The 27,728-nt window shown below is 38.5% G+C and overlaps 1 protein-coding gene across 1 annotated transcript in view; it reads left to right on the forward strand.

The window, feature by feature from the left end:
* Window positions 1-27,728, forward strand: part of LOC140246354 (centrosomal protein of 83 kDa-like) — a 74,782-nt gene that overhangs the window by 8,556 nt on the left and 38,498 nt on the right. The gene's annotated exons all lie outside the window — the stretch shown is intronic.

The following is a 27,728-nucleotide window of genomic DNA, read 5'->3' on the forward strand; positions in this document are numbered from 1 at the left end:
ATGTAATGAACATCATGCACCCAAGGTCACCCTTCGAGATAAGACATCCTAGGCTGATGACCAGCTGCTAAGCAGTGTGGTGGCTTGCCAATTACTTGTCCCATTTTACTCTGGCATGAACCAGGGTTTGAAGTTTGATTTCATTTGGTTTTCGTTTCATGTGGGCAAGTAGACATGGGTTGCTATTTGATGCATAATTTGTTTTTTTTGAGTGATTTAATGTCCAGCAGTGTACATGTTTCTTCAGGATGGGAGAAAATGAACTGCAATGATGGCAGTTCATAATGCAGTCTTTCAAAATGTAAGTTATCTGTGCAGCTATGTTAGGAGTGTGGAAGAAAATAAGCAAAAAAATATTAAAACAAACAAACATACAAAAAAAAACCTTAACAATCATTGAAGATTTAGCCCCTTACAGTGAATGTGGCTCTTTAATTTCTTTCAGTTCTGAGATGAATGATTTATTTGATGTGCACTGATGACTCATTCAGACATAGAAGAAAAAACAACAACAGAAAAAAGAAGACATGCTTTATATGCCAATAAACCATCTTGGAATGTCAAAGTTTTTGAACAATGAGTAAAACAGTAGTACATGCATATCTAATGGGCCCTGTCTGCCAACAGTCTAGTGCATCCACTGATGCATAAGTGTTGTGTTTACATCCAAAATGCAAAGTAAGAAAAAATATTTTTGTGTACAATGATCCCTTGCCATAAAAAAAAAAAGTTGAAAAAGAGCAAAAAGAAAAAAAAAAACAGATAGAGAGGAATTTTGTCCAAAATACATCAAGAACTTTTGCACTTTGTACTCTCTATTGTGAAGACTGAGATGAATGAATGTTCATTATGATTTTACAATTAGGCAGTATACTCCTTGCTTTTCAAGCTATTCAGACTCTGCCTTCATTCATCATGCGCTCTGCTATTGTCTGCAAACACCATCACTTCTTTTTCCCCTGCACCAATCACTCTGTGATCCAGTGTGTGACCTCTGACCTCTGAACTATTCAATTGTGTATGAATCCACTGATCTCTATAGGGAGTATCTAGATATCTTACTGTCCCATTCATGTTGTACAAACAAGTGAAGCCGCCGTGTCGCAACCTTACCAGACGCATTCTAGATACAGGGTAATGCCTGCATTTTCAGTATCAACTCTATGTTATTGATCCTGGAACATTTAACACTACAATTCTGCAAGTAGTGCTGAAAATATACCTACTCTTCCTGAAAAAAAGAAAGGAAAAAAAAAAAGAAGAAGATTGTGCTGTTGTAATGTGCTTTCCATGGTATTATGCCTCCACTCTACATTTTGGAACACAATGTCATTCTGTTCAATCTAACCACAACTTATCTCAACTCTCACACACCTTCCTTCATTACATGGATTCTGAGTAAGTTAAAACTGGTTCATATGGATGTAATTGGGGTGAAGGTGATTACCTGCGTAGTGCAAAATACAGTTTACCAGCACTGATCTGGCAAAATCTCAAACTGTTTGATCTTTATTCTCTCGTAAACTCACAGAAAACGTCACACTTCTCAATCTGACACAAAGAAAAGACCATATACCACTAATATCTATACAATTCTTCATTTTCTATTTCAAGGAAAACTTGGATATAGAAAATTACATTCATGTGGACTATAATCCAGTATACATTTATGGAATGTGCAATGCACATACATTGGAAATGTGAGTATCAAAGTTCAATAGGACTTTCTTACTCAAATGCAAGACACCTGTTATAAGGCACATACGGAAGTATGTGGAAGTATGGGATATAGAGGGGGCTGTTCGCTGCTCCCTCAAATATACTTTTGTACTTTGATATCATATTAAATCTGTACAAGATATCACTGGTCATCCTGTATGCTACACTTAAGAAATTATAAATTTGAAACATAAAATTACTGTAAAATCAATTCTTCTGATGAACACATGTGACCCGCCACAACAAAAGGATCCTAACATCGCTGACGGCTGAGCCGAGAAAATTGAGTTTGAAGTCAAAACATTGAAATCAGTCTAAACGATTGGATTTCTGTTTTTGACATAATTTTGTAGTACAATGTATCGTCTATCATGTGACGAAATTTTTAGCCAAATGTTATCCTTATTCATTTCCAAACGCAAAATCAAATAGCTGACATTATTTTTAGCACCGTATGGAGCTGAATCTTACCATTATTCATTTCCAAATGATGAAAGGAAAGGCAAGAAATAAGCTTCTTTCTGGGCCATGATTTTATGACTTTTGACAGAACAGAAACATGTCTGAAGATTTGGATTTAGCGCTGCAGCTAGATGCTGCCCCTAGCAACAAGGGAGTGATCTTATTGGTCAGTGCATGGCACCCTGGTTACTGATTGGTCGCTGGCGCTAAGCTTGAATGAACATAGCTGGGGTTGCTATGAGCAGACCGTCTATTGTCAAGAGGTGAAAACTGTCTTTCCTCCCCTTGATCATGATTGCGTCGGAAAGAAAACTTTGAAGGGGATTTTCTCGAAACAATGATTTCCTAGACCACAAGACATGGTCTCATAAAATCAACAATGTCTCCGCAACTGAGTACTTTTATGAGTTGTGTTATATACAAAATTTAAGTGGAAGAGTAAGTTAATAATGTCATGTCATTTTTCAGAAAATTGTCTTCCTCGACTCTCGATCCTTTTGTTGTAGCCAGTCACACACTATAGACAACATTATACTAAACGTGCAAAAGTAGTGTTCATCACATTGTTTGCATACGACTGATGTACATGTACCCGTGCATACAGAAAGACACACGCACACACAAAATGATACATAACTTAAGTTAGCACAACATCATAATGATAAACACACTTAACTTTACGTTCAGACGCTGATCCTAGAACTTCAGAGATATGCTAGTAGTTAAGTATAGGGCACCAAAAGTGGCATGGTCACTTTCACCATAAAATGACAATTTCATGACAAAATATAATTTTCATTTACATGTGCAATGTCAGTATCATTGACAAAATTAATTGTCGTTTTATGTGACAACATTGTTATTTCCTCGACAACATTGTTATTTCCTCAACAAAATTGACATTGTCACTTGTCAACGAAAAATTAGTTTTGTCATGGAATTGTCATTTTGTGGTGAAAGATACAATGCAACACGTGGTGGCCCAAACTTATCTACAAGCTTGTCCTTGAAGTAAAGGATCACCGCCCGAATGTAATAAGTGCCTGCTTTGGTGTGGAAAATTTGCACAGTGAAATTGTCCTCAATACTGATTTACGGACATGCCAATACGAAACATAGAATTGCAAAGATAGAATGGTATTAGCACCAAGTTGTCTTTGCACATGTAGACACACCCACATGAATAATACTTGATAACTTAAATATTTGTTTTGGTTTTAGCTTCATGTTTGTTAAAATGTCCTCTTGCAGCTTTGGCTTGAAGTGCTGATCTATTTCATTGATATCATAGACCTCTGTTACACAAACAAAAATGCTTGTGCACTGGCTATTGTGCACTTGTCACTGGCCACATTGTTTACATTGTGTAGACAAAACCTTTCACATGTATTTTACTTTCGCAAGTTCTAGCTCCTCATGAAATTCAGGAAAGTTTCATGCATGCAAAATGAATTTCTGATTTTACAGTATATATACATACTCAGGTGGGGTTTGAACCCGTGATCTCATAATTGCTACAGTTTTGTCAAGTCTTGTCCAGATAAAAATCAATGTTTGGCATAATACTTGTACATGGTAATTACTATTGTCTTATTGTGCTTTGACTGACTGCTCTATATACATGCTCTTTGAGAGTGATCACACATCTGACCACCTCCCACTAACCTTCAAATAAATCACTGAGAAATGATTTTCTTCTTTTTAAACTATGTGTCGATACTGTTTGTCATAAATGACTTGTACACAATGATATGTGATGTAACGGAATTAAGCAGAAATAAATCAAATCAAATCAAATCAAAGTGTGTGTAAAAGGAGTTCACTCTTTGCTGTTCACTCAAAACGTCGCATGCAGCAAGACTTTCCTAAGCTATTCATCTGATGCGGCGAGACTACAAACACTGGATGCGCACACGAAGCATACATCGCCTATATCCACTCGCAGACACAGTAGACGCATCACTTAGCAAAGACAATAGTCGTTTAGCATTACAGCAAGGACAATAGCTGCATCCTCCTCCTAGATTATAGGCTAAGCTGTACATTGCACTTTTTATTATTGTCTAACATTAGTTCAATGTTATAACAACTACTTTCCAACCTGGTTAACACATGGACAATTGAAATATGAAAATACCTTTTCATAACGGCATGAAATTTTCGCGAATGGGAGCTGATGGCCTTGTTCGCAGCTTGAAATTTTCGCGAGTTGCCTCTAACATTCAATGCGTATAGTGCAGACATTCAGATCTTTAGCATGCATTTTAATTTCACGAAACTCGGCTCTTGTGAAATTTGCAAAATTAAAATGCACGCGAACATTCCTCATTTTACAGTATATAACAAATTATTTAACAAATGCAGGAAGACTCAGGGAAACACTCAGTGCTAGTTTTGGTGGAAAGCAGTTCACTCAGATATTGATTCTTAATCATGTACAGTCCTCTAAAATTGAAATGAAAATCTACAACTCACAATTTGTCCTGGTAGAAGAAAAATGAAGGGAAGAGTGATGGAAGCAGTGAAGTGGAAGGCACTTCTGAATTCAAAGAAAATGGAATGGTTTTGGAAAATGTTCAGGTGGCAAATACTATCTAGAAAGACTAGATATGTCATATGTTTACCAGTAAATGATGCAATATTGCCATTTTGTTTTTTAATTATTTTTGTTTGCACTGTATCCTGGATTATTATCTTTTATTTTTTTTTTTTTAATGCAAAAAGAGCTCGTCATGAGACTTTGGCTTCTTTTTTTTTTCAAGTCTGGCCCAACTTTTGAGGCCAAATTTGCAATTTCTGTACCTATTGTTACAAAGCCATGTCCTTTTTTTTTTGTTGTAAATGCATGTCACCCCAAAATGGGCACAATTTTGTGATTTTGTGATTTTGTGTACATTTCCTTTGAAAAATGATGCTTTTTAATGAAGCTCATAAAAACCTGATTAATTTCACACTTTTTTTATTGACTGATTTATACAAATTATGGTAGAAAAATGGTCAGTGACAATTTCCAATGGAAAAAAAGGTTAAAAACAGTGGAATACATGACATATTCCAAAAATTAAAAAATACATGAGAATTGAAATGACTTTTGGGGGTTTTTATGGTTAACAATTTATATACAAATGAAGGAAGAGACTCTCTAATGCTTTTGATTAGTGTTTGATGGGCTGAAACAAGATTTGGGGCTTAATTTGCATAATTAATAAATCTAATTATTCAAAATCAAAATGGATAATTTTGAAAAATTGAACCAAACAATCGTGTAGATTTCAGCGCATATGTTGTTTGTGCCAAATTTTGTCGGGATCGCACAACCGCTTATAGCACAGCCATAGTAAAAACAAAAAACAAAAAAACAAAAACAAAAAACCCAGCATGATTAGGGTACCTGGTACTGTCTAAAATTGTAGTTACGTTTTGTTCAAAAAATTCAAGTAGGAAGTGATAACATTGATGAAACAGCATTGTAGTCGTTACTGCCATTGCTAAATTTTTGGAACTGTGACAGGAGCAGGAAGGGGGCCCACATCTGTGATAGGAGTATGTAACAGTAGGCCTACATTGTACATTGCAAGACCACAATAAAATGCTACATGATGTATTATGTAGGGTATTATGGAACCCCTTCCATTTGTGGCTTTTTTATACAAATACTTACCAACAAAGGCAACTATATCACCACATTTCCACAGTGCCAGAAGGGTTACAACTCCCTTTAGTACAAACAGTTCATATCCCGGTCCATCTGTAGGTCCACCTGGAGGTCCATCTGTTGGTCCATCAGTTGGTCCATCCATAGGTCCATCCGTTGGTCCATCCGTTGGTCCATCCGTAGGTCCATCCGTTGGTCCATCTGTAGGTCCATCTGTTGGTCCAGCCAGTGGTCCATCTGTTGGTCCAGCCAGTGGTCCACCTGCCGTCTAAATTGTAAATAAAATAAAGCATTACTCTTAATAGTGTTCTTGTGAAATGCTACCCGATGCTAAACCTTTTTCTATGATGTAATGAAATAAGTCTCAAAATAGTACAAAAACTAGTTATATCACCTGCCAAAAAAAAAAAGATGGCGTAGTCATTTAATATATAAAGAGAAGTTATAAAAAATTCTTCACTACCCAAAAATGAAACTTCAGTGTTTGACTTGTTATAATATATCCATACTCAGTTCCAAATATTTTTAATGTAATTTTGCCACATGGTTATGTCGGAAGAAAATCAAAAGCATGATCATTCGTGACCCATCCATTCTGTAAGTGTTTTACAGTCCACGCTGTATCGATTTCCATGCTGCATGCAACAATTGAAGCACAGAGAGTTATGGTAGCATATGTACTTTGATACTCCAACCAGGGTTCATCTCACTTCCCTGACCAGACTGGACTCTATCGCCAACCTGTTTGGGCGGATCCAGGAATTCTGTGAAGGGGGGGGGGGGGGGGGGATCTAATATTTTTGGTGCCCCTTCTAGGTTTCATTTCATTTTTTTCTTTTTCGTTTTTTTGTTTTTAATGAAAAATAAAAGGGGGGCAAGCGCCGGTTGCGCCCCCCCTCTGGATCCGCCACTGCATGATGGAGCCACTCACCAACAGAGAATGCATGTGCATAAAGAAGGTCTAGTGACCATGCATGTCTAGCATTTTCTTATAAACTTGTATGTCTATCTGTGCTGATTTTGACCCAACTACTAGTTGTTGCACAAATACTAAACTCAGATGGTGAGTCTGGGGTATACAGACTAGCAGTATGTTGATTAATTGCATCTTCATGCTGGAGCAAAGATGTGTCAGGAATTTAATATACCCCTAACCTTTTCTCACGATCAACTCCGACAGAAAAATACCAATATCTCAAAAGGTACTCAAAAGCTACTACTAGAACATCCTTTGGCTTTACTTTAGACCCCTTCGAAGGACTAGGCAATGGGGATAATTGTACCTTGCCTAGGGACATAGGCACTGCTGAGAGCAGACTTGAACCAGAGACCTTGTAATTGAGTGTCGGGGGTTTTGTCCACTGTGAGCCATCAGAGCTCCTTGACTAATGATATCTGTTCATTTAGGGGAGCTGAAGGCAGAAGTGGATGATCGAAAATACGAAACATTTTTCATCTTCATCCTTATAATATTACTCTTGTCTTTCGATACAAGGCATGAATGTTTCAGAATCATCTCAGCAGAACCACTGGATTTGAACAATTTTGCTGAAGTTCTACTAAAATTTTTCCAAATAAAAAAGAAATACTGAAAATTAAAGACGCAGGAGCAAATGCATGCTGTGAGACCAGGCCAAATGAAATCTCCATATGTGTGTCCTTTTTTTGATGAAAATCAAACAAAGCATGTGCCTTTTTGCTGAAAAACTGTGATATCATCATTTACAATCCTATAACAAAATTTATATTAGAACAATCCTTTTGACATATCTTTATTATTTTTCAACAGTTTTGAAGCAGTCTGAGCATGTAACATTACTTTAAAGAAGCCTCCTTTTTAGTAACAGGTAGTGTGCATTTGGTGTGCACAATCAGGGGGCACCTCCCTGCTCAATGTAATACTCCTTGTGTTACAGGGAAAAATACCTAAAATGTTTGGATGTTCCGTACCTGGAGAATGGACCTTCAAAGGAGATCAGTTGAGATTGTATGCAATAACAGAGGCATACCAGTAAGCCCTGGGAAGGTGTTGACTATTAATTTGCATTGGACTTCTAATGATTAAGATTTTTTTTCCCCCTCATTTATGCCCTGGGGTGGTATTCTGAGGTCGTAATTAAGTCGTGAAGTTAATAGACCCTTAATCATGGGCAGAATCGATATTCTGAGGACGTAATTAAGGTATGATTAAGTCCCCTATAATTATCTTAGGTTCCTCCCATCTAATTATCATTCCATCCAATCAGAAGCATTGTTAGAAGCCAAAATGATGATCATGCATGCAAATATGCCCTCAATGCGCGTTCCTCCACAACACCCCCTGTAATTACAATGCAAGAGCTCCGTGCACATACTTCGGTCTTGTGATTACAACCCTTCACCTACGCACGCGAAGAGCTTACATAAAATTACGAAATTCCCCGAAGATCGCCTATATTTCTTTTTTTCTCTGAATTCTATGGATACCATGACAACAAGACTCAACCGCTCCTCAGTTACCGAAGATGGTAAGCATCGTTGTGGCCGAGAAAAAGCTCTGTAATGCGTGATATCGGAGTAGTTAATGACACTCTTTGGTATCATTAAGTTTTCCATTAACTTTCATACTTAATTACAACGCACAGAAAACCGATTTGTAATTAACTCTGTGATTAAGTCCTCTCAGAGGTGTACGCGCATTGATACGTGCAAGCGCGTAAGACTTTCCTGCAAAAACGCTAGTTGTCATGGTAGTTGATAAACCCCCTACTCAATTAAGCTCTCAGAATACCGATTTGGTAATTTAGTGCTAATCAGACACTGAATAAGCCCTCAGAATACGGCCCCTGAGTATCATCTTTTCGCACATACTGTTTTGTCAACTTACCACATTGATGTAGATGACTTCAGTTAGAACCGGAACCTCCTGTCCATCGTCATAGACAACTAGGTTGAGTGCCATCTTGTTTTCAAGTTTCAGGTCAGGAATGGAAACGAAAATTTCTCCCTTGCCTTTCTTTTCTTTCATGATCACAATGACATCCTTATTGCAGATGTTGTATGCGGCCATACTTCTGTAGACACAGGACGTATTTACAATGTACACAGTGTTCCTCCTTGGTACATTGAGCTGCCATTTGATTGTGAAGTCAGACAGTGTCTTCCAATCCAGCAAGTCAAAGAATACTGAGATATTTGCTGTATCATTCACATGATATATCTCTTTATCTGTCTCATATTTTATGAGACTGATGCTCTGGGCTGAAACAATGGAGGCACCGAAACAGAGGTATAGAGTTGGCACTATTGCGATAACCGAAATTGCTGTCATAAAGGGTCTCATTTTTGCGACTTTCATGGAGCAAGGCAAAACAGAAAATGGCGACCCACTGCATTACATACATGTACGTATGTCTGATATGCAGCATGGTGCGGAGATACATGTATGCAGTACAGTGCGGAGATATGAAGTACGGTGCAGAGGTATATTGTTCTCAGTTGGTCACATGATTTTCCCGCCAATCGCTCAGAACCTTCCCATGGTCAAAGGTCAGCTATCATGCAAATCATGTGCATCTACGTTGATTCTATGTTTTCCGCTGTGCGTATCTGTGTTTCTGATACGGTATGAAAGAAGTGTGACTCGCTTCTCGTAGAACTATCTGGAATATCTTCTATAGACGTATTTATGAATTTAGTTGTAAAGCAACAAAGGGTTTCTTGTTCTGATCTACAAATGTATGTGTGCTTCAGGCATTTCTTATCCACACAAAGAGACAAGTTTTTTCTTTTACACAAGTATGACTGGTTACCATTGTATTTTTTTTCTTGAAAGTTGTCATTTAAGGTAGAATTCTTTTGCAAACCTGAATGTTCATTTTGAATGATTAAATATCGAAGAAGCTAGGTTTACAATTTAGGACTAAAGAAGAGGAATAGAATGCTGACTTTGTATCTAACCATATCAGAGGAATTCCATGTATCTTAGGTGCTCTGCCATGGCAAGGTCAAGGTGACTTTGATGATGGTTGATGTTTTATGAAGTTTGTCATTGAGTTTACTGAAACCCATGTATGCATGTAATTCATTAACACTGACCGACAACTCACTGAGGAAATATCTGCTAGCTTTTTTTCAGGTCCATGCAATGTTAACCTACTGCTTCATCATAGATACTTGCTATCAAACTGTTACCTCAGTTCAGCTGAGCAAATGGCATATGTATTTCCATCAGGTTTTCTTGAAAATAGTCAGGAATATATCTTTGATTTATCCCAGGAATGCTTGCCCATTGTCCCAGCTACATGAGCACACTTGTTGAATGGAAATACATTGTTGTTGCCTTCCATTGAATTTCAGTGACGGCACCAGAATATTTTTCAGAAGGGCGCTTGTGTTATATTCGGATTGACCCCTGACCCCTCCATGCTTGCATGCACACACACACACATACAAACACACTAAAGATTTGTTCTGTGGCCCCTGGTTGGTGAGACAAACCTTTACAATAGGAGTGATCTGCTGAAAAGTATTGTGTGTGTACTAAATGGTGTTGGTACATTCAGACAAAAAAAAAAAAACCAATCAAACAAAACAAAACAAAACAAGACAAAAAAAAAAACCACACACACACAGACACACATACACAGAAAAAGAACACGTGTTCGCTCATGCTGATGGTATGGTTCCCAGGCCAGTTTATTGCACAAAGTGCATTAACAGGGGACAGTGAATAAAAACGTGGCATATCGTCACTGGCAGGATGTGAAGATACCCAAAGTCCTAAAGTGTAGAAGGAGAAATAAACCTGAAATGTTTCTCTTTTTTGACAAACAAATTCATTTCTCAAGCTGAGGAGCTTGAAATTGACTGGTAGTTTGTCTAAAAACCCTAGAAACCTGGAAGGCATGATAAAATTGCCAATGAAACAGGTGAGATAGGACTCCTTTTTTGTTTTTTATCAGATTTTTTTTTTCTTTACATAGTCTGGTAAGATTGCAGTTTATGCACAGCGAGCATATAGACCGATTCAATTTCGAGGTCCTGTTCACCTACTACCGCTGCCGACGCTATAACGGTTGCCATAACCGGGGGCCAACGGGGGCTTCCAGCGAGCTAGCTACCTAGCGAGTTGCACTGGCGTTACAGTCAGCTCAGCGGAGATCGTGCATAGTTAGCGGGCCAGCGGCCGCTGCTCTAATACTGTGATTTTTTACTTAGCGGCTTTTCTGCATTTCTTTTGGACAAATTAAATGGTTCAGACATATTGATTCGCAATGAAAACTTCAGAGGATCAGGAAAACATATTGTGCAGTTGTTGGGTGCGGAAGTAACGGAAAAAACAAATTTAAGGTGCATGGCAGTGTGTGAAATTCATTCACCACTGATGCATGATGAATATACAATTAGAGACAAGTGAAATACAATGGTATAAAGATGCACAGATTTTGAAACAGTGTTAGGCCTATGCCTACTAGATTTTCTATTTAATTAGGCTATCAATGTATATTCGTAATATATGTTGTTCATTTTAGAAGACAAGTTAAGATCAAATATTTTGATAAATTCACTGGTTTTTGTGATTGGTGCATTACTTTCCAAAGTTTAAATACACTTCCTGGCTACATTAAATCATCATGACAAACACTTTACAGCCTACTCTACAGGCAAAATAAAATGTTTCAAAATGCGTTAAATTCTTGTATTGTTTTCACTTCTTCAATGTTCAGCATTGCATTGACCATAGCATGCCAAGGTACCTACATGTAGGTATTCAATTTTGGCCTGAAATTCTGATTTTGAATTTTGATATTGATACTTATAAATATTAAACCATGGATGGGGGCAAACATCCACTTATTTCATAATCATATTAATGATAATGATAATGAATAACATTTACAGGTATATAGCGCTTAATACTGATGTTTCTAAGCACATCAAATCGGGGAAAAAATAATAAACGTAAAAGCAAAATACAGCATTATGTACATATTATGATAATGACAGCAACAACAACAGCAGCAAAATTAAGGTTGTGTAAACAGATATGTTTTCAACAATGACTTGGACCTATCAACATTTTCAGCATTACGAATATAAAAAGGGAGTTTATTCCAAAGAAGTGGGGAAATAACTGAAAAAGCTCTACCAAGCCCTATTAAGAAAGTTTAATCTGAAAATCACTGTTGTAGATTATAATATTAGGCGTTAGCGCGATATGTTATGCAATGTTACTTAATTGAGACCTAGAATAGAGAGTAGAACAGTAGATACTAGAATTTTTGGTTGTTGACATCAGGCGACTTTAATTTAGTTTATACGGTTTAGAAACACCTAGATCTGTATTCCGTTTGGTTTACTTAGGCTTGCCTGCAGGAAGTTAGCGATAACCAAAAATGATAAAGGATGTAGGGTTCTAGAAGTAAATAGGTCTAAGTTGTTAGTCTGGACTCTTGCCTGGAATTCTAGACAAGATCTAATTAACGTCAGATGTAAAGATTCTACCCAGCTGAGTTAAGCCTAGAAAGGTTTAAATTAACTGATAAGTTGCAATTTATAGTGCCATATCTAGCTCAAGATTCTGATTTTTCATATTATGTATTTAATTATATCAGTGTAACTTCTCAACAGTCTAGGCTTAGGCCTACTCGCAAGACGTCTGCCTGCTCCTAGCCATATTGTTTACCTTTTCTTACACAAATGTGAATGGGGCTGTATAATACACGCGAGTACCCAAGTCATCGCCATAGAAATAGAGTCTACAAACACTCACGGATCGTACCGATATTTACCTTGAAATTCAAGTTTTGACTACAGCCATATGTCAGCTACCCACACGCTCATACTCGGTATAAGTTGTTTAATTTTCATGACTTTCGCTAGTCACTGTTGGACCGCGAATTTTACAATTGGCAAGCCAAAAAAATGCAGTTGTAACAAAGCCAGACATGTCGATCGCTGCCAGAGATACAGTAGCTGGCCGGCTGGTGTCGGGTGGTAAAAGCACTGGCTTCCGCTGGCACCCTTGCCTTGCAAGCACGGCACTTGCCAGCCCGGCCTGGGTGGCCCCCAGTTATGGCGTCACCTTAAGAGGGCGCACTTCCATGAACAGTCACTCGAATTGGTCTATACAAAGGGCTCTCAGTAACACTGTATGTGCCTGTGTGTATTAAAGAGACAGTGTGTTCACATCCAACATAACTGATGAAATGAATGATACAAAAAACTTTCAGTGGTTATGGAAATCCAATATGTGGGTATGTGCTTCTCCGAACTTTCCATAAGTTTTCAAGAATTCAGCATTTCGTATATGTTATCATATAACAGTGTATAGAATGGAAATTACCAAAACTTTCCACAAATTTCCAAAGACTCAGATTTTTTTTTTTTTTTGGTGGTGGTATTTCTTCATTGTATGGTTTGCAGAGGAGAAGACAGGGGCCCGTTTCACAAAGCTTGTCATCAGTGACAACTGCCACATTTCTATGACAAATTTGCTCTCAGCCAATCAGCTGCAAGGATTTCAGTAGCTTGTCACATCTATGACAACTTATCACTAATGACAAGTTTTATGAAACAGGCCCAGGGTTTTCAAGTAAATGATAAGATTTTGCACCACAGAGCCATTATCACAGCTGTAGTCTCTATGCACTATCTGCACAAATATGCTGTACTCCATCCTTTTGAATAGCAAAATAATTCTACACCACAGATCTGTTGTAAATGTGGGCCCAGGATTAATGCAATTGCTCTATCACAACTTTTCAATTAAGTTGTTTTTCATTATGCATTTGCAGTATGTTTTTTTATCTGCAGAGATTATTTGCCCTTCACATTCCCCCCCCCCCCAAAAAAAAAGTAAAAATATGCCAGGACATTTTGAGTCAAGCATTCAAAATGTCTATTGGGAAACTTCTTTCAAAACAAGGAAAAAAAGAAGTAGTTTCTCTAGAATATGCACAACGTGATTAACATGGTTCAAATAGTTGTTGGGAAGTCAGTATAATTTTCTGAGAATATAATTTTCTAAATTAGGAATTTAGCAGTGTACATTGCTTGTCATCAAAGTGTAAGTTACAGAATAATGAATTTTGTTCGTGTAATAATCACTGACTTGCTGTGCCATTGTGAAATATTCCAGATAGACAGAAGAAAAAAAAAGTCAAATAATTGTTGCATGTACGTTTCCATTTTACAAGACTCCTTAAAAAATGTTACTGATTGGTCGACTGCTCATCACGTAACGTGCAGCTAAAGGTACCATATTGCATGCTCTCACTGCTGAGTGCAATTTTATCAGCAAATTTTGGATATCACAAACTGACATCCATTTACATTTACTCCTGTGATGGGCTCTTAAATCAACTTGTAGTACTGCACCATTTCATGCACTCCTCTGATGTCACATTTTACTCACCATTGCCCAGAGCTACCAAGTCTCACGCATTCTGAGTGAGACTCAAGCATTTAGGGGTCGTCTCACGATCTCACGCACGGCACCCATTTTTCTCACGCATCGGGCAAAGTCCTGCGATTTGGGCCCATAATAAGGAGCATAGCTCAGAGAATTAAAGTGATAGTTACAATTGAAGGTATATTTTCCTTTTGTCTTTCAACATAAGTAAAAAATAGTCACTTAGTATGCACCTGATTGCACCATTAAGAGCTAAAAATTGAAAAAGCTCCCTACCGTGGGAGGCCACGCGGGGGGGGACCCCTCCCACACCCTCGCTTGCGCGCACCTTCGCTCGCCGAGATGCCGAGTCATGAAAATCTCACTCATAAACATTTTTTAAAACTTGGCATCCCTGCATTGCCATCTATGCTCAATCAATTACAAACATGCACTCAATCACTCATTGCCATGAAGAATGTCTGCCAATGGCTTTTGTGTACAACTATGCCACAATACAATTGTCCATCCATTCACCTTGAATAATAATTAACTAATTATTAATTGATTATTAATTGCCATTTCTGTGGTATATTCAAGAATCAGCATGGACTGCATCTGTTGATGTCCTGGGAGTTTTACAAAACAAATAGCAGATGGTCTGTGCTTGGTATACATGAACATAAGGGCCCGAATTCAAGAAGGTGGTATCTTGTGAAATTACAGTTTAGTCTTTGAAGAAATAAGGAGCAATGGAATGATATATTAAAGATTAATCATGGTTTCCACATAACTACAGAAACTGTCAATTCTGCTATAAAATGGAGGGAAGTGTGCACAAGAAATGTGTGAAATATTGCTCTCATAACACAATTTCAGTTCTGGATAATAACAAAAATATAGAATATTTCTGAAAAAAAGGTATGCCAGAAATATTTTAAAGGGGTGATATAGTTTTGGTTATGGTCCGAATAAAAGGTGGGACCCACCTTCTATTGAGATCATTATACCCCCACCACACAAAGTGTGAAGGGGTAATATAGGAATCACCGTGATGTTGGTTGGGCGTTCGGGCGGTCTGTTGCAAAATCTTGCGTCGCGTACCCCTCCTACAGTTTTGAAGCAATTTAAATGAAATAGATGATATTGAGGTGTAGATGTGCAAGACATGTTTTTTGTGTTTGTCGGACAATGCATTGCCATGGTAACCATAATTTTACCAAAACCTTGCGGATTGAATAACTTCTATTGTACAATATGTGTATTTAAGCAATCAATTTCAAAATTGGTATCTATGATGATCTATAGGTGTAGTTATGCAAGACACTCTTTGTGTTTGTACTTGACAAAGCATTGCCATGGTAACCGCATGTTTTCTTTGAAATCTTGTGGAGTGAACAACTTCCACAGTTATAAAGCAATTGAAATCAAATTTGGTAGGCATTATGGCCTTGAGGCATAGATGTGGAACACATAATTTTTGTGTTTGTCGGACAAAACGTTGCCATAGTAACCATAATTTTACCAAAACCTTGTGGATTGAATAACTTCCACATCATTCAAGCAATTTAGTATGTATGATGATCGGGAGGTGTAGTTATGCAAGACAACAATGTGTTGATATAAGAAAAATGTGTTGCCATGGTAACCACCCATTTTTGTATCAAATTGAATCATTTAATCTGTGAAGGTGAAATTTGGTGTGTATGATGGTCTTTAAGTGTAGTTTTGCAAAATGTCCTTTGTATTTGTATCGGACAATGCGTTGCCATGGTAACAGCATTTTTTTTTAAGAATTCTGTGGAATCAACTTCTTCCACAGTTTTCAAGCAATTAAAACCAAATTTGGTAGGCATTATGGCCCTGAGGTATAGATGTGGAACACATAATTTTTGTGTTTGTCACACAAACTGTTGCCATGGTAACCACAATTTTACCAAAACCTTGGAGATCGAATAATTTTTCCATCATTCAAGCAATTAAAGTCAAATTTAGTATGTATCATGATCTAGAAGTGTAGTTTTGCAAGACACCAATGTGCAAGTTCAAGGAAACTGTGTTAACATGGTAAGCACTCATTTTTGTATCAGAATAAACCATTCAAGCTATGAAGGTCAAATTTGGTGTGTATGACGGTCTTTAAGTGTAGTGATGCTGGGGAAAAGCATGTTTCCATTATTTTGCTGTAAGTTTTATACTCAGTGTCAACTCTGTAATTGTACATTAAACTAAAATTATTCTGTGCACAAACTTGGTATTAACGTCATTGCCCTCATGACATCACATACTATAAAGCAATACTACTGTAGGGGCTGGGGTATTAATCACCTTCAGTGATAATTCTAATTTTGTTTTGGGATATCTCAACCATTTTAAAACCAATATTCATCAAATCAATTATGTCATATGAAAGATACAATTCTAAGAGAAATTCAAAGTTTATTTGATAAATATTGGTATCTTTTGAAATGACTGAGATATCCAAAAACAAATTGGTCCTCATAAAAGATGGGACCAACCTTTTATTAGGACCACAACTACTAAACCATACCATCACTTTAATCTCAAAGCATAGCCGATTGCTGTTTCTATGTAATGTTTTATATTCAATTACATTGATGACATAATTTATCACGCCAGACTCCACACCATGTAATGTTTGTCATAGCAATAGTGAAATGAAATTCTCCTGAAGAATATTTTCAGAAGTGTTCCTCAACTACCGTTTTATATCAGATACCCACTCCACAAGCTCAGAATGAGTAAACTGAACACCAGAAGTTGAGATAACAAAGATACAATGTGTGGTGGTTTATTGTATACTAACCATGGTGTTTCTTAGGGTGGTGCTTGTGACATACTTGTACTCAAAGATACTGAGAGATAATATGTACATATGCTACACTGCTAATACTACAATGTATCAAGTCAGTGGTACATGTACTTATGACATACTACTTTAGAAATACTCGAAGATACTCAGAGATAAAATGTATGTACATTATTCATATGCTAATACTATCAAGTCATTAAAATAGAAAATGTTTGATATTCACTACACACAGGACATTTTGCATAATGTACATGTATCTGTGCTTAGGAGCGTAGGAGCTCATTATTGAGTTATCAACAGAAGCACATGTCATGACATATATCAAGTACACTTCAGTTGTGTATCAAAAAGAAAGATATTATGTACATTGTCCATATCAAAATGTATAAAATCTTTCTTTGAAAGCTAATACTATTAAGTCATTATAGCAGATAACTTCGATATTCACTACACAAAAGATTATTTTCTAGAGTGCATGCATTTGTGTTCATGAGCTCCTTATAGAGTTATCCATAATAGAAGCACATATCATGCATCAAGTACACCTCAGTTGTGGAAGAAATAGGATGCAAATCCATTTACACATGCACTGCTTTCACTTGTAAAAGTCTTATTGTTTATGTCCATACTGTATCCGCTGTTATTTTCGTGTTCAGGTATTTTCGCGAGTAACAAGGTCATAGACATTTTCGCGAGATGTTCTTTTCGCAAATCGATGCCAACACTTATGTTAGCACATGAAGTCATTTTCGCGTGTTGTTAAATTCGCGATTCAACTGTGATTCGCAAAATTCATGAAAATTAAACCCTCGTGAAAATAACAGCTTATACAGTATTAATTATGTAACATACCTTTTTTGCAGACACATGGAACAAACATTCCGTAAAATGAGGAATGTTTGCATTTTTGCAAATTTTGCGATGGCCAAAACTTGTGAAATCAAAATGCATGCAAACATTCTTGTCTACACTATATGCATTGATTGCCAGTGGCAATTCACAAAAATTCATATACTAACAAGGCCATTGCCTACAATTTGTGAAAATTTCATGCCGCAAATATGTTTTACAGTACAATTTGAAATGTTGGGGAATATACACTGTGTACGCGTGCTTCAAATGTACAAATTTGTATCTAATAAGACTGTCATGTTTTTATACAGAGGAATTTTATAATGCAAAATATCAGAAACATAATTCTTCCACTTAAGCTTCTCTTATGAATATGGTCATCTACCTCAAATATCTCTTTATTTATTGAAAACTAAACACATTGCAGTCACTCTTCATCGTATCATTTTGTAGTCTTCTAGGTATGCTAGTTGCTTTCATTGTCACTGACTTCAGTGAAGCTGTTTAGAATTCGCTTTGGGTGTTTTCTATTCTGACAATGGTGACTATTCCACTACAGAGAGAGTGTCTTGTGATACTTTTGTATTTCCACATTTATCAAAACACTTTTCTTTGGTAGCTGACATTACAAATAGCACCAATATCATTCAAATTCATGAAATTCTTGTTGTTGTTTTAAAGAAAGAAAGAAAGAAAGAAAAGAGAGAGAAAAATGGGGCCCTATACAGATTCTTCCATCGAGATGTTTTCATTGCAACTGATTCAGAATGATGTAAATAAGCACGGAATTGATCAGTGTTTTAGTAGTAGCCATGATAAGGTCATAGGTTCAAATCCTGCTCGAGCATGTATGCCCATTATTTTTTTTTTTCAATATCATGGCTACTACTAAAACACTGATCAATTCAGTGCTTATTTACATCGATGTAGGGAAATTTGTCAATCAGTTGCAAAGCACAAATATCTATTTACATAATGACCTTCTTGCCCTTGCAGTTGTTTGGCAAGATAACACTGGCACCAGCACCACTGTGCTTGCAACTACCCAATTCTTAGGTACAACATCAAAGATATTGTGTATATGATATATGGACAATACAGAGAGAGAATGTCTTGTGACAATACAATGTGATTCAATACAATACAACACAACACATTACAATACAATGTTTGAATGCTTTACTGGAAGCCAGTATATGAAATAAGAAAGTGTATTTTCTCTTTTGTTTTGATCACTCTTTGTTCTCTTGAATTGACATGCTCACATCTTTTTTTTTTTCTTTTTTTTTTGGTGGGGTGTGTCGTTTTCTTTCCTACTGGGATCATTATTCTATGTCAAATACAAAATATTCATCTGAAGAAAAACATCAATCTACTGTAAACGTGGAAATTTTCGCGGTACATTAATTTTCGCGGATTTCGCGCTACGTTCAGCTAGCGCGAATTCAAAAACGCGCGAATATATCTTCACAATTTTCTATGCACATTCTGAACGGGATGAATTGTGTGCGCTTCATCGATGATACTGCTGCGTAGTACAATGTACAGGCATGTTTACGCTACTGTGCGAAGAGACGATACTAGTAGATTGATGTGTACTGTAGCATGTGTGTGTGTGTGGTGTGTGTCCTCGAACATGTTGTAAGTATTGTGCGTGTACGTGTGTGTAGCGTACTAGTAGCGTAGAGAGCGACGCTCGGTAATGCTTGCTGAATATCCGGCCGCGATCCTCCGATCCCATTGGCGCAAAAAAAAAAAAAAAAAAATGTTGCTCCCATTGCATGCCCCCCCCCCCCCCCAAGCTGTGGTATGTGGACGACGTCGTGCATTTCAAGACGTACTGTAGTGAGCGCGTACCTGCATACCGTGCATTCCGATTGGATTGTATGCGTGTGTATGTGGTAAGTATATGTGATGAAATCGTTGTGTGTCATGCTAGGCGTACCGGTATGCGGTACGGTATGCGGTCTATGTATGCAACGCGCATGCACTAGATTCCTAAGAGTGTTTGAATTTTTCCCGGGATTTCCTTCCGTTGGCAATTCAATCTTTGCGAAAATGCTTCGTTATTTTAAGCCAGTATCGAAGACAGATAATCTTCAGCTTTTTCCAAAGCCTGCCAACAAGATCTTGCAAGAGGATGGACTTGATCCAGCATCCATCCGATCAGCAAATGAGGAGATTTTGAAGAAAGTGGAAGAAGATTCATCGGACCAAACGCTTGGGTCTACGTTGTCTGCCGCTAGTTCTACTAGTGGCGGCAAAGTGAAACCCAAGCGTGGTCCGTATGGAGTCTACTCCAGCCAGCTTCGTGCGAAGATTGGCAGATACGCAGCTGAAAATGGCGTTGTTGCGGCGGCAAGAAATTTCACCAAGGAACTCGGACGCCCTGTCAACGAGAGTACGGTGAGAGGGATGAAGAAGGCCTACCTCGGAAAGCTGGACGAAGCTATCCCTGGACCGATCGACGAACTTGCCCGTCAGCACCGCGGCAGACCTCTCATGCTTGGAAAGGAGATGGATTTGAAGGTCCAAAAATTCATCAGGGCTTTGCGCGAGAGTGGAGGACCTGTATCAACCCCTCTGGTGGTAGCGGCAACGAAGGGACTGTTGAAAAATGAGACCCCTCCAATTCTGTCAGAATTTGGGGGACACCTAGTCATCGAGAAGACTTGGGCACGCTCTTTGCTACAGCGCATGAACTTCACGAAGCGGAAAGGCACAAAAGCAGCTCGGAAACTCCCTGATGACCTTGAGGCTTTGCGGGGGAAGTTTCAGCGGCGGATTGGCAGGCGTGTCCGGAAGTACAACATCCCAGACGAACTGATCTTGAACTGGGATCAGACTGCCGTGGAAGTAATTCCATCTGGGAGCTGGACAATGAATCATCGTGGGGAAACGCAAGTGGAGATCAAGGGAGTGGATGACAAGAGGCAGTACACTGCCCTTCTTGCATGCACCATGAGTGGCGAGCTGTTGCCTCCTCAGATTATCTATCAGGGGACCACTGAGAGATGTCATCCAAACATCAACTTTCCTCGAGATTGGGACATCTGGCATAGCGTCAGTCACTGGAGTACAAGCGACACCATGGTGCGCTACATCGAGCGGATCATTGTTCCATATGTTCGGCGCACTCAGGAGAGGCTGAACACCATCGCTCCTCCACTTCTCATCTTCGATGTGTTTGCTGCCCATCGTACTGATGACGTCAGGAGAGCAATCACGGAAGCAGGTGGTCTGTGCGTGTTCGTTCCACCTACATGCACGGATGAAATGCAGCCTCTCGATGCTACTGTGAATGCCAAGTACAAACAGGTGATGCGCACGCAATTCCAGATGTGGTTTGCCGAAAAAGTGGCAGCAATGGTAGAGCAAGGGCTTGGAGCGGCTGACATCGCGTCTCGATTGGATTTACGCACGGCCACCATCAAGCCTGTACACGCCCAGTGGCTTATCCGCACCCAAGCGATCGTGTCAAGCGAGGCAGAGATCATCAAGGAGGGGTTCAGGAAAACTGGAATCGTGCAGGCGGTGTACGATGCTCGTGCAGGTCCCGTACCTCCATGTGCTGACAGTGACGCCGAAACAGGCGAATGGGATGACGAGTAGACATCTCCCCAACTTCTTCGTGACTTTCAGTTCTAATTTGCCTGTTGTTTTTGACTTCGGATGTAGGCCTACTTGTTTTCTTTTTTTCTGGGGACGCATCCAGTGATTGTTAAGAGTTGTCCATTGATATTGCCGTTGCAACATGTTCAGAATGGAAAGTTATGTTCCAAATACGAACCAGATCAGATGTTGAATAACGTTACTGCTGTTGTTAGTGTTCACTCAGCATGTTTGTACTGTAACCTGGAATCAACTTCAACTGCTTGATGAGCTTGGAATGCAGCAATTAATTTGGAATACAATGTATTTACCTAGCTTTGACTCTGAGCAGCTGCCGTAAAAAAGTTCGGTGTGGATGTTTTTGGATAAACTTTGGAAATATTACATCTCCAATCTTTGGAAATGAGCTGGAGGCAGTGGAGCATCTACACTAGTATGGGTAAGTTAAAAATCTGAAACGTGCCAAGATTCATTATTTTTGTAAACGTCTACGAGTACAGTACACATGTGCTCTCTAGCTCTGTGGCCATGCGTACCGGCCTAGCAATAAAGTAGCGTAGCAACATAGCACTAGCAGTATTGTCGCACGCACTGCACGCACCGATGCTACATTCCCCCGTAACTACGGTACTACAGTCACAGCTGTACTACGTATTTGAGTGCTTGTACTCGCAGTCGAGCCGCTCGCTACGTCGCTTGTCGTACGCTGGCATAGCAAGCTATGTAGCAGAGGCTTTGGATGAAAGCAGTGAATGTGTACTACAGTAAAAGTAACCTGCTGCGGAGCGCGAATTTAAGAACCCGCGAATACGTTTTCGAGCCACTCAGCGCGAAAAATTAATCGCGCGAAAATATTGACGTTTACAGTATATAACAACAAGGCGCTTTGGAAACAAGCAATGAACTGTCATGTATCAGAACATTATAACATTTCATATTAAGGAAAAAATGTCGAACAGACACAATTCTATACCATATATACAAAATATTCATCTAAAGGTCTAAAGACATTGTAATATTTCTGTAGAACAACAAGGCGCTTTGGAAACAAGCAATGAACTGTCATGTATCAGAACATTATAGCATTTCATATCAAGTAAAAAGTGTCTTAACAGACACAATTCAGGGTATTCACGGTTGTTTTCTTCATTCAAGGATTAAGCAGCAAATGGCCCTCATTTCTTCTATATAACCGTGAATTCTTACACAAGGTATTCATGTGAATGTGCAGTCACATAAGAAAATAGTGCAGATATGTACTGCAATGCACAAATCAAGACCAGCACACAATGAATGCACCATCATGGTTCAATTCATCCTATTTAAGAGACAGAATCTACATGGGCATGTATGTTCATCTGTTCATCACATAGTCTACTATGATGTATTCAAAATCATGCACAGGGTATAAAGTTAGACCAATAGGCTTATATAAAGAGGCATTGTTGCACAAATGCTTTGATTGGGACTGATAACCACGATACCCAGTCAAAGTACAGGACAGGAGATAGTTTTGGTGCTGTAGATAATACCACAAAGAAGGCGAAATTGTAGTTGCATCAAGTTTGAGCAGCTACCAAGTTGCACTAATCTGTAAGTTGTAACACTCATTGCTCTAAATGCCACATAATGGCTTTTGAATGCCTCATCCACAAACACAAACATACTTGCTCATATGACATACTCAGTAAGTTATTGGAAGGAGCACCAAGGTCCAATAATGATGACTAAAAAATATATACTGTTGAATGCCCTCATTCGTACTGGCGTACGATTCATTATTCATCATATTACAACCTTCAAAAGTGCATTGCACTTGTCCTACTATTTGTCTAATCAGTCAAAGCAGCCATTATCACCTCTGGTCTAAGGCAGGTATTTTGGCATTTCATTTGGCAAGTATAATTATTACAAACAGTCATTCACGTGTATACTTGTCCAGTCAACTGTTTGATAATTTTTATTGCAACCATATCACCTATGGCCTAAAAAGGCTAGTGTGTTTTGTTTTTTTGGCAAATTTTAACCATACTCATTGAAGATACATTTTCCAGTGAGTTTAATTGTATAGATACTTGAATATCACCTCCATTCCTTGGCAAGAAATGTTTTCTTTACAGCATGCATATTGCTTCTGAGTGCATGTAAAATGTACCATAATTTACAAAACACCAAAGTGAGCAGAAATACAGGGGGTATAATACTTTCTCAATGGGGCAGGGGACATCAAACAAAATAATGAATCCAAAGTAACTGAGATAAAGCTATCATACATACTTTGATACAGTTCATGAGCTACCTGTGGAGGCTTAGTATGACGGATTTATGGAAATAATATTTGGGAATTTATGCCCTTAATTTTATGTACAAGTTACTCCGGCTCCATTGTTCGTCAGGACTTCCATTTCTTCCGCAGTTGTGTGTTGTGTATTTTCAAGATCTTTTTTTTCTTTTTTTTCCTTCACATACCTATTACAAAAAATGAAAATATTCACCACTGTGAGTGCTACACCTATTGCACCAAAAGATATTGCAAGTATATATTTGACATCATAGACGCATTTTGGCGTATCATTCATAGTCTTGTCTGTTGTTCCCGGCATTGCAGTTGCTTCCAGCGATACAGTTTGCATTTCATCTGGCATCTAATGCACCAAGGGTAAAACATGAAGATGATAAAGCAAGTCAGTTTATACGGCTTTCATTACATTCTTTATGCGGTCAACCTTGCATAATGACATCTGACATCTATCTGTCTTTCTATAATCATAATGCTTTCGTTACATACAGTGTATCATGTATAGAAGTATATGTATACATAGTACATGTATATCATATCATGTATAGAATATACTTGTACATAGTATACATATCATGTATAAAAGTATATGCATACACAGTACTCTTTACTCTACCTGGGTTCCATGCCTGCCATTGTGATTGTTTGTAAACCAGCTGTAGGAGTTAAAGACCGGCAATGACCACAAATTGCTCATTGTATTGTATTTTGAAACAATCCTCCATTATATTGGCACACTTGTATGAACACTGTCACCCCAGCGACGATATAATTTGTATACCTTTTTATACGTCTTGTAGTGCATGCATTGTAATACTCAATATCTGACTTCTTTTAATTGTGACAATGGCTACTGTATATCGTGGCAAATATCTTACCTGCGTACCAACCAATGATGTATCTGTTGGTGGGGTTACGCTATGTCCCGCATCAGGCAATCCCGTCTCCTCTCCGTCATCCACCTAATGTGTAGTCACAGAGAACAAAAAGGCAAGTGTAGTGATACAGTTGTCATCAAAGCTATGTGCTGCGGTTCACAGTAATTACATCTGGATGCAGCTAATACACATCTTATAAAAGGTCAAGGATGTAGGATGTGAACGAAACTGGCCTTAGTGATATCTAAATATACAAAACAGTGCTTTACCTAATGGTTCTAAAAAGAATTGTGTCTCGATCAGCAAAAAGCAGAAATCAAATTAAATCATATTTACTCACATTAGAATCGTAGTAACTACTTCATTATGTTTGTTAGAATCTATTTGACGTGGCCACTAAAGAAGCACTTCATGCTAGTGAGCGAGGTACTACAAGAACAGTGGCTTAACGGAGTAGGTAATAAGTATAAAGGTACCTTGCCTGAGGGTACAACACTGCTGACAGCATGAGACTTGAAGCAGAGACTTCATGATTGAGAGTCAAGGGTTTTGTCTAGTATGAGCCACTAAGACGATAAATAGATCAGTTGTAAATGAAGGCACATGATTATAAATGCAATTGCTCTATCACAACCTTTCAGTTTAACCTTTCAGATAAGTTGTTGTTGATGTTGTTGCGTTTTATTATGTATTCGCAGTATGTTTTATTTGCAGAGATTGGTTGCCCTGCACATTCCAGAAAATAAAATATGCTAAAACATTTTGAGTCAAGCAGTATAGAATCTATAATTGTGGAATTTCTTTTGAAATAGAGAAATTATTTTCTCTAGAATACTGTAAAACGAGGAATTTTCATGTGCATTTTAATTTCGCAAATTTCGCGAGCGCAAAAATTCACGAAATTATATATATCGTCGCTGGGGCGACAAGACCTGGTACTAGTGGTAGGATCTACAGAATGTCAAATGTTCAGGAGAGCAAAAAAAAAAACATGGCAGCCAAAGCACTGTATTCAATGGGATAGACATTCCTCTGACATGCCGTGGTGGCTTTATTTTTGGGGTAAGACATCTAGGATTTGGACAGGACATCACTTAAAGGAGAAGTCCGGACGATTTTGAAAAAAATTAACCAAAATCTACATAAATAAAGGACCATAATGACTAAGTTTCATTGAAAAAGACCCTCCCAACTCGCCACAATTGATTTTTTAGCATCACTAATTTTGAATCGTAACCGTTCGATTTCTGTACACCAGCGAGAAAGATCACGTGACAGTGTGACGTTTCATCCTCACATTGCTTTTTGCTTGGAGCGTCAGCTGGCTCGGGGGAGCCCTGCTTGAGCAACGGTGATACGGGCCAAGCAAGCGGTAGTAGCGTACCGCTCAACAGTCTCTGACCACACAGCGGATGCACGCGGCATGATCTATTGCTTCATTAAAAAAATGCCGATGTGTCAAGTGTTAGGGTGTTGTCAATACTTCAACTTTACTAGTAAGTCTTCAAATTGAAGAAATATTTCGATTTTAAATTGATATCTATCCACGATACTACCTTTACATGATCCTGAATGCTACAACACGCAGCCCGATTACGCTGTGTGTATTGGGCTGCTGGTCGTAGTTACCGACGCGGCGCGGCGGCGGTACCAAGCTGGCGCTGGCGTTTCTTCCTCGGTTCAAGTTACATGTATACTGTCGTATTTTATCACCGTCAGACACACTTTTCAACAGTCTCGGACAACAAAAGAGGCAATAATTCTGACATTGACAGACTGATTTCAGATTGCTCACACTCAGAAGTCGAAAAAACAATCGCGGATTGTGATAGCACTTGGCAGCAGCAGACGTAAATGTATGCCTGCACAGCCCGACAACAGCTAATGCATTGTAAGTGATGGGGTGGACACTAATAAGTACGGCAGTATTATAATACATACATATTTCAATTTAAACGAAAATGTTATAGCATTGCAACTATTTTACATTAATCTGTGAAGATTTTATATAGATATGTAACGAAGATTATTTGAATAAAGGAATACAGCGTTTGGCAACAGCACTCCTAAATCGGTGTATGGTCTCCTGCAGTAGCGCCGACAAGGCACACATATGTAGGCATGCAGATACCGCCCGCAGTCCGCAGTGCAATGGGAGATCGATGCATAGCTGGGCTTCGCTCGCGGTGCTCTCAGCTGAGGAAACTGCGCCCGATACGTCACGCGCAATGCATCCTGGGACAGATAGTACGAAGGGCAGCTCGCGACGGATTCGAACATGAAGAATTACCTTATTTAAAAAAAAAAATCATAGTAAATGTATCTGATGGTCTTTTGTCGTCGGGAAAAGGGTGATAGGTTCATGAAATATTGTTCTTTACACACGAAACGGCTGATAATCGTCCGGACTTCCCCTTTAACTGATTATCTGACCATTAATCAAAAAAAGTCATTTTCACCAAAATTGCAGGTACAAGGTCTTGTCACCCCAGCGACGATATAATTTATATACCTCTTTATACGTCTTGTAGTGCATGCATTGTAATACTCAATATCTGACTTCTTTTAATTGTGACAATGGCTACTGTATATCGTGGCAAATATCTTACCTGCGTACCAACCAATGATGTATCTGTTGGTGGGGTTACGCTATGTCCCGCATCAGGCAATCCCGTCTCCTCTCCGTCATCCACCTAATGTGTAGTCACAGAGAACCAAAAGGCAAGTGTAGTGATACAGTTGTCATCAAAGCTATGTGCTGCGGATCAAGTAATTACATCTGGATGCAGCTAATTAACATCTTATAAAAGGTCAAGGATGTAGGATGTGAACGAAACTGGCCTTAGTGATATCTAAATATACAAAACAGTGCTTTACCTAATGGTTCTAAAAAGAATTGTGCCTCGATCAGCAAAAAGCAGAAATCAAATTAAATCATATTTACTCACATTAGAATCGTAGTAACTACTTCATTATGTTTGTTAGAATCTATTTGACGTGGCCACTAAAGAAGCACTTCATGCTAGTGAGCGAGGTACTACAAG

This window comes from Diadema setosum, chromosome 2 (genome assembly GCF_964275005.1).
Source record: "Diadema setosum chromosome 2, eeDiaSeto1, whole genome shotgun sequence".
Classification (NCBI taxonomy): Eukaryota; Metazoa; Echinodermata; class Echinoidea; order Diadematoida; family Diadematidae; genus Diadema; species Diadema setosum.